General features: G+C 36.5%; 1 long non-coding RNA gene and 1 pseudogene across 1 annotated transcript in view; one reads left to right on the top strand and one right to left on the bottom strand.

Moving 5' to 3' along the window:
- LOC111741658 overlaps positions 1 to 9,107 on the top strand; it is a 189,171-nt gene that overhangs the window by 102,147 nt on the left and 77,917 nt on the right. The gene's annotated exons all lie outside the window — the stretch shown is intronic.
- LOC111741696 lies at positions 8,161 to 8,279 on the bottom strand (annotated as a pseudogene).

The following is a 9,107-nucleotide window of genomic DNA, read 5'->3' on the forward strand; positions in this document are numbered from 1 at the left end:
TTGTGCTTCAGTAAATTCAAACTGGGTTTTGGTCACTTGAGACCAAAAAGAATCCTCATTATAGCAGCAATTATGAGATGAAAGTAGTATTTGTAGACGCAAATGCTAGCTCTTGAATTTTCAATCAATAGTGAAGGAAGAATTTGATTGTGTTTTTCACTGAGCAGTGGCTGAGAAAAACCCATAGATTTCTACATAAAAATTAGAAAAACATAGGCAGTGGTGTGAGCAAGGACTAATGGTAATATAAAGAGGTTTGGATTGACTCAAAAGCTGAATTGAGATAGAGAAGAAATCTAGTGAATTTAGTCCACAAGTGCTTTGAGGCAAGACTGAATAGGAGAGACACTTCCTTCCTGTTAGGGGAATTTCAAGAGAGTCATCTGGAGAAATGAGAGCAGTGGATAAAATAAGAACCCATTCCCTGGGTCAGTTTTAGGGTACGAATTGCAGAGTAAGGATTCGTAGGGATGAACAGCATTTGTCCTATGACTTTGTCCTACCACTTGTGAGCGACCAGGCCCGATAGATATTTAAGAACCAGATTAAAGTAAAAGGAAAATTTAAGTTCTGAGCCTGATTTATGCTTTTGTCTCGTGGGGCAACAACATCTTATTTATGGTTTCTGCTCACATGCTAGAGCCAGCGATGTGGCAAAGCCCTTGGGACACACAGGAAAAGCATTTGTGTGTGCACTCATGCACACGTGTTGTATTTTATTGGGACACAAGAACTGTCCGTCATGTTCTTTATTTTTCCCTTTGTTAGAGGGCACTTTGGTGAACAGAGTCAGCGGGGCGGGGCGGGGTGGGGAGAGGGAGAGAAGGAGAGGAAAGGAGCTAGAGAGAGAGAGAGAGAGACAGAGAGACAGAGAGACAGAGAGACAGAGAGACAGAGAGAAGCTGATACCTGGACTCATATCGTAGAAACTGGGTAGTGTTTCATAGAAGCAGCAGAGAGAGGGCAAGTACATGGCTTCACCACCTACATGATGAAAATACTCAGTTTGAATTTAGAGAATCCACAAATGTTATTTGCACCACCATTCCTTCACATTCTGAAGAAAATGCGGACAACTATCTCACTCCAGTTCCATTTCTAACTGTAAACCAGCCCATATTGTGACTTTTTCTCCCTTTCAAAGCTACCCCTATTCTTAGGGAAGAGAGGGGAGATTAAAGGAAAGATGAAGAAGATAAAATTCAAGATACTCCTCTTCCAGGCCCTTGAAGGAAAAGGAGATGTTTTAACTAGGCTTTCAAATAATAGAAACTTTGATGGTAATTTGGACAAAACAGGGAGTAGGATAGTCCCCAAGGAAAAAGAATGGGAAACTGAGTCATGAAGCCGAAGTAAATGTCAGAGCACCCAGACCAGCAAGCAGGGCTTCGAATTCTCTGACTGGTAAATTCTCAGCCTCTACCTCTCTCTTCAACTATACTTCCTAACATCTGAATTACTCAGAGTCACATTTACTGCTATAATGTGAATTAGAGCAGTATGTAACTGGGATTATTTCCGATTCCCAGCCTAAAAATTTGCTTCTGCGTCTGAGAGAAGCAAGAATTCAAAGATCAGAATACATTTATATGCAAAAACATTCACCAGGTTTGCGCTCCACCTCAAGACGTAACTTGAATTACACTGGGAAATCATGTATTTAATAATATGTATCTAATAAATCCAGTGTCGTTTTGGGAAACAAGACCAGTTGTTTAGCTGAGACAGTGGCTGGCTATTCCTTTTCCAGTAGAGACCTCAAGGCATGGCAATCTAAGGTTTAGCTTTGAAACCCTTTCCCTTCTGTTGGTAGGTCCTCCAGCCCTGTCCAAACTTTGTGCGTAATAGCTTCTTGTGAGGAAAGGACACTTAGAACTCTCCAGATCTGTCAGCATAACACCAATATTTTAAAAAATGCATGTTATGTGAGTGAAGCCCTCTTTTTCCTCGAGTCTCAATTTTTCTGCTTCCAAGGTTGAAAACACGTTCAAGGAACCATTTAAAGTTGACACTGGCATCTGTGCAATTATTTCCTATTTAACAATATTAATTTTCCATCTTGAAAATGGCTTCTTTAATGGGCAAAATATAACATAAAAAATAGCTGTGAATGAAGGGCTTTCTTGTCATACCTCATTTCCCCAAAATATTCCTCTCCAAGTAGGTTACTGTGGGTGAAACTAGGTGACTATTGAGTGGACTGTTCTGCATTTTTGCTTTCTTTCAAGTGCCTGACACATAGTAAGTACTCAATAAATAACTGTTAAATATTTGAATGAATTAATAAATGCCTGATGAATCGGTCCTGCCTAATTCTTTTACACTGAGCTCCAGATCAACATCTAAGTATTGTACTTTTTGGAAAAAAGAAATTTATTTTGAAGGAATGTCAATGTTGTTATGTATATAGTTTTAATTTTAAATTTTGTATTATTGTGAGAAATTTCAAAATACTACAAAGTCAAAAGAATTTTATGGTGAATATATATATACCATCTCCTCAATCCTACCATTTATATTTTATTATACTTGCTTGATCACCTATATCAACTCATCTTATTTTTAGATGCATTTCAAGGTAAATTGAAGACATCTGTACACTCCTTCCACATACTTAAGCATTTATATTACTAATTAGAGTTCGGTATTTGTCTAAAGTTTCTCTTTTGATGTAAAATTTACATACAAGGAAATACACAAATCTTAAGTGTACATCCACTGATTTTGATGAATACAAACCCCCATCAAGATATCGAGCATTGACATCACTCTAGAAGCTTCCTTTATGCCCTTTCCCAGGCAAACACTGTCCCCACCTCACACCCTCTTCCCTACCAGGAAACCACTGTCCTGATTATTTTCCACTAGAGATGAGATTTGCCTGTTCTTTAATTTAATATAAATGGAATCATAGTAATGTATTCTTTTGTTTTTGGCTTCTTTCATTCAGCATGTTTTTGAGACTCATGCATATCGTAATGTGTATTGGTGGCTTCTATTGCTAATTCGTATTCTGTTATGAATGTAACATAGTTTGCTTATCGGTGGATACCTGGGTCGTTTCCACTTTCAACTATTAAAAATAAAGCTTCCATGAACATTTGTGTACATGTCTTTTTCTGGCTGTGTATATTTTCATTTCTCTTTGGTAATACCTAGGAAGAGTTGCTGAATCATAGCATAGGTGTATGTTTATTTAGTTTTATAAAAAACTGCCAGACCATTGCCAAATGGGTTGAACACTTTTACACTCATACCAACAATACACGAAAGTTCTGATTCTCCCAAATACTTGCCAACATTTGGCAATGTCAGTCTTTTTAATTTTAGCTATACTATTGGATATGTAGTATTTCATTGTTTTTAATTTGCATTTCCATAATGACTAATGATGTCAAATACTTTTTCATGTGCTCTTTGGCCATTAGTATATGTTCTTTTGTGAAGTGCCTATTCAAACATTTTGCCCTTTTAAAAATATTTTGGTTCTTTTTTAAAAAATATTTTTATTAAAATATAGTTAACATACAATATTGTATTAGTTTCAGGTGTACACCATAGTTATTCAACATTTATATATCTAAAGAGTGATCCTTATGATAAGACCAGCAACCATCTGACACTATACAATGCTATCTTAATATTATTGACTATATTGCCTATGCTGTATACCATATCCCCATGACTTATTTGTTCTATACCTGGAAATTTTAACCTCATTCCCCTTCACCTTATCCCCGCCTTTTTTGATTTTTCAACTACAGTTGACATTCAATATTATTTTATATTAGTTTCAGGTGTACAGCATAGTGGTTAGACATTTATTTAAATTAAGAAGTGATCTCCCCAGTTAGTCTAGTACCCACCTGGCACTATACACAGTTATTACAGTACGATTGACTATATTCCTTATGCTTTACTTTACATCCCCATGACTATTTCGTAACTATCAATTAGTACTTCTTAATCCCTTCAATTTTTTCACCCTGCCCCCAACCCCTCTCTCATCTGGCAACCATCAGCTTGTTCCTTGCATCTATGAGTCTGTTTCTGTTTCGTTTGTTTGTTTAATTTGTTCTTTAGATTCCACACATAAGTGAGATCATATGATATTTGCCTTTCTCTGTCTGACTTATTTCACTTAGCATAATACCCTCTAGGTCCATCCATGTCGCAAAGGGTAAGAATTCATTCTTTTTTATGACCAAGTAATGTTCCATTGTATATATATGTACCATCTCTTCTTTATCTTAATCGTCTATTGATGGGCACTTAGGTTGCTTCCATATCTTGACTGTTGTAAATAACACTGCAATGAACATGGGGGTGCATATACCTTTTTGAATTAGAATTTTGGATTTCTTCAAATAAATACTCAGAAGTGGAATTTCTGGGTCATATGGTAGTTCTATTTTTAATTTTGAAGAACCTCCATACTGTTTTCCATAGCGGCTGCACCAATTCGCAATCCCGCCAGCAGTGCATGAGAGTTCCCTTTTCTCCACATCCTCGCCAACACTTGTCGTTTTATGTTTTATTAATGATGGCCATTCTGACAGGCGTAAGATGATAATTCATTGTGGTTTTAATTTGCATTTTTCTGATAATTATTTTTATTCTTTGTTATTAAATTTTAGTTCTTTATGTATCCTGGATACCAGTCCTTGTCAGATATATGTTTTCTAAAACTTTAAGACTTTAACGTTTATGTTTAGGTCTATGATACATCTCAAATTAATTTTTTTGTGAGGTGGATGGCCGATGTAATTTTTTTTTTTTTTTTTTCCATATAGATATCCAATTAGTCCAGCAGCATTTGTTCAAAAGACTATTCTTTTCTTTTTGGATTCCTTTGGTATCATTATAAAAATCAGATGATCATATAATTGGCATTCAATTTCTGGGCTCTATTCAGTTCTGTTATCTATTTGTCAGTCATTATGTCGGTACCACACTGTCTTGATAATTTTAGCATTATAATAAGTCATAAAATCAGGTAGTGAAAGTTCTTAACTTTGTTTTTATTTTCAAAGTTGTTTTGACTATTCTATGTCCCTTGATTTTTCATGTAACTCTAGACTTAGCTTTTCAATTTCTACAAAAAACTCTGCTGAGAGTTTAATTCGAATTGCTTTGTATCTACAGATTAATTTTGGGAGAGTTGATATCATAATAATATTGAATCTTCCAATCTATGAAATGATACATCTCAACACTTATTTAGATCTTTAAAATTTTTTCTCAGCAATGTTTTTTACTTTTAAAGTTCTTAGAAGTATTTTGTTAGATTTATTATGTTATATTTTATGTTATAACATATTATATGCTAGACTTATTCCATGATTTTGGATGCTATTGATGGAATCAATTTTTAAATTTCATTTTCCAGTTGTTTGTGACACCACTTGATTTTTAAAATTTATATTGTATCTTGTGACTTTGCCAAATTAACTTACTAGTCCTAGTATTTACTTGTTATTATTTTTTTCTTTTCTTTTCTTTTTATTATATATGCCTACAGCACCTGATCTTCCTAGGCAGTCTCCCATCCAAGTACTAACCAGCCCTGACCCTGCTTAGCTTCCAAGATCAGACATTGGGCTTGTTCAGGGTGGCATGGCTATAGACCATGGACTGTGGCTCCACTGGGGTGAGGACCTTCTGCGTGTAAAGCAGACGTTCTAACCGCTACACTATGGAACCACGTCCTTATTTGTGATTATTTAGGCTTTTGTATGTAAATAGTCATGTCATTAGCAAATATAGACAATTTTACTTTTTCCATTTAAATTATTCTGCCTTTTATTTCTTTTAATTTTTAAATTTTGCCTTATTGAATTGGCTAAGATCTCCTGTACAATATTGAATAGAAGTGATGACAGAGGGCAACCTTGCCTTTTCATAGTCTTGAGGAAAAAACATTCAAACTTTCATCATTAAGTATAAAGTTAGCTTCAGGTTTTTAAAAGGTGTCCTTTATCAACTCGAATAAGTTTCCTTTATTTCTAGTTTGATAAGAGTTTTATGGTGATGAGTGGGTGTCGAATTTGCTTTTCTGCATCTATTCAAATTATCATATAGTTTTTCTTTTTTACTTTGTTAATATGGTGAACTACCTTGATTAATCTTTAAACATTAAATAACCTTGCATTCCTGAGATAAACCCTACTTGGTCATCATATATGTGGTCATTATATATTGTTGGATTCCATTTACCAATATTTTGTTAAGAATTTTTTTATATCTATGTTTATGAAGGTTTTTGGTCTATAAATTTCTTTTCTTTTAATTTTTATATTTTTATTTTTTTCAATTGTAGTTGACATACAATATTATATTTGTTTCGGGTATACAACACAGTGATTAGACATTTATATAACTTATGAAGTGCTCATCCTGATAAATCCAGCACCTATGTGGCACCATACGTAGTTATTACAATACTACTGACTATATTCCACATATTATACCCTACATCCCCACGACTATTTTGTAACTACCAATTTGTGCTTCTTAATCCCCTCCCCCTTCACTCATGTCTCCATCTCCTAATCAGACAACCATCAAAATGCTTTCTGTATTTAAGATCTTGTTTCTATTGTTTATTTGTTTATCCCGTTCTTTAGATTCCACATGTAAGTGAAATCATGTGGCATTTGCCATTCTGTCTGACTTACTCCACTCAGCACAATACTTTCCAGGTCCATCTATATTATTGCCATGGCAAGATTTCATTCTTTTTTTTACGGCTGAGTAATATTCATACACACACACACACACACACTCACACACACACACACACACACACACACACACACACACATCACCACCACCTCTTCTTTATCCATTTATCCATTGATGGACACCCCGGATTCCTCCATAACTTGGAAACTGTAAATAATGCTGCAGTGAACATATGGATTCTCATGTCTGTTTAAAGTAGTGTTTTGGATTTCTTCAGATAAATACCCAGAAGTGGGATTACTGGGTCCTTCTTTGTCTTCATTATAGCCTTTGTTTTAAAATCTATTTTGTGTGATAGAAGTATTACTACCCCAGCTTTTTTTCTTGGTTTCCATGTTCATGAAACATCTTTTTTCATCCCTTTACTTTCAGTTTGTGTGTGTCTTTCAATCTGAAGTGAGTCTCTGGTAGGCAGCATATGTAAAGGTCTTATTTTCTTATACATTCAGCTACCCTATTTTTTGATTGGAGCATTTAATCCATTTACATTGAAAGTAATTGTTGCTAGATATGTAGTTATTGCATTTTATTTTTTATATTTTTATTTTTTTCCCCTTTTTCTTATTCTTCTTCAAGAAGTCCCTCTAACATTTCCTGTAATACCGCCTTGGTGATGATGAACTCCTTTAGCTTTTTCTTGTCTGGGAAACTCTTTATCTGTCCTTCGATTCTAAATGATAGCTTTTCTGGGTAGAGTAATCTTGGTTGTAGTCCTTGCTTTTCATCACTGGGAATATTTTTTGCCAGTTCCTTCTGGCCTGCAAAGTTTCTGTCGAGAAATCAGCTGCCAGTATTATTGGAGCTTCTTCATAGATAGCTAACTGCTTTCCTCTTGCTGCTTTTAAGATTCTCTCCTTGTCTTTAACCTTTGACATTCTAATTCTGATGTGTCTTGATATGGGCCTCTTTGGGTTCTCTGTACTTCCTGGACTCGTGGGCCTATTTCCTTCACCAGGTTAGGGAAGTTCCTCCCCATGTGCCCCTGGCACCTTTCGGGCTGCTGCCCTAGAGCTGGAGCTCAGGGCGAGTGAATCCATCAGTCAGTAAGTCTGTGCACAGGCCCCTTAAGAGGAAAGTCTGTGAATTCTTGAGCACTCCATCTCACTAGGTCATAATCTCCACTGCTTTTTATATCCAGAAGTTGTGGGGATTCCTCTTCCCAGCACTAGAACCCTGGGCTGGTGAACCAGGTGTTGGACCTGGACCCCTTGCTCTTCCAGGGGGACCTCTGCAGTTGAGATATTTCTTTCCATTCTCAACCGCTATACACAGGTGTGGCACCAGCCTGTTCCATGTCTCCGCCCCTCCTACCAGTCTTGAGGTGGCCTCTTATGTGTGTCCCCAGTTGCAGGACTTCTGTTCAGCTAAACTTCAGGTGACTCCCAATTCTGTAGTTTAGTTGTAATTTTTTTTTTATGCCTACAGCACCTGGTCTTCCTAGGTGGTCTCTCATCCAAGTACTAATCAGTCCTGACCCTGCTTAGCTTCCGAGATCAGACAGGATCAGGCGTGTTAAGGGTGGCATGGCCGTAGACAATTTAGTTGTAATTTTGATGTGGTTGTGAGAGGAGGCAAGCACAGTGTTTACCTATTTCACCATTTTGACAGGACTATAAATTTCTTTTTGTATTGCATTTATCAGGCTTTATAATTACAGTGATGCTCAGTACAAAATGAACTGGGCAGTGTTCCCACATCCTTTATTTTTTGAAAGAGTTTTAGTAAGATTGGTGTGATTTCTTCCATAAACATGTGATAGAATTTACAAGTGAAACCATCTGAGTCTAGAGTTTCCTTTACAGTAAGCTTTCAAACTATGAATTTAATTTTTCTAATAGATATAGGGCTAGTCTCTTTCATACCCTACATCCAATCTATCAGCAAATCCTATTGGCTTGACCTTCACAATATATCCAGAACCTCACTTCTTCATATCACCTCCTTGGTTACCATCTTGGACCAAGTGTCCACAGACTTTTACTGGATTGTTGCAGTAACTGCCTTCCAGGATTTTTTGCTTCTGTCCTTGTTCCCTATAGTCTATTTTTACTACAGTAACTAATATGCTGCCTAACATAAGACTGAGTCACTCCACAAAACCGTCAACCAGAGTGAAAGTCGAAATCCTTGCGGTGGCCCATAAATTTCCAAATGGTCCAGCACTACACTACCCCTACCTCTTCTTACTCTTCTACTCTCCCTCTCACTTATTCCTCTCCACACTGGCCTCCTTGCTGTTCCTTGAGCAAGCCAAGCATATTTTGCCTCAAAGCCTTTGCACATGCTCTGTCCTTCCCCATTCAGTACACTTCTCCCCGCCAAATATTCACGTCTTTCTCTCTAAACTCTTTCAAGTCTTTGTG

Source organism: Pteropus vampyrus, unplaced genomic scaffold (genome assembly GCF_000151845.1).
Source record: "Pteropus vampyrus isolate Shadow unplaced genomic scaffold, Pvam_2.0 Scaffold81, whole genome shotgun sequence".
Taxonomy (NCBI): domain Eukaryota; kingdom Metazoa; phylum Chordata; class Mammalia; order Chiroptera; family Pteropodidae; genus Pteropus; species Pteropus vampyrus.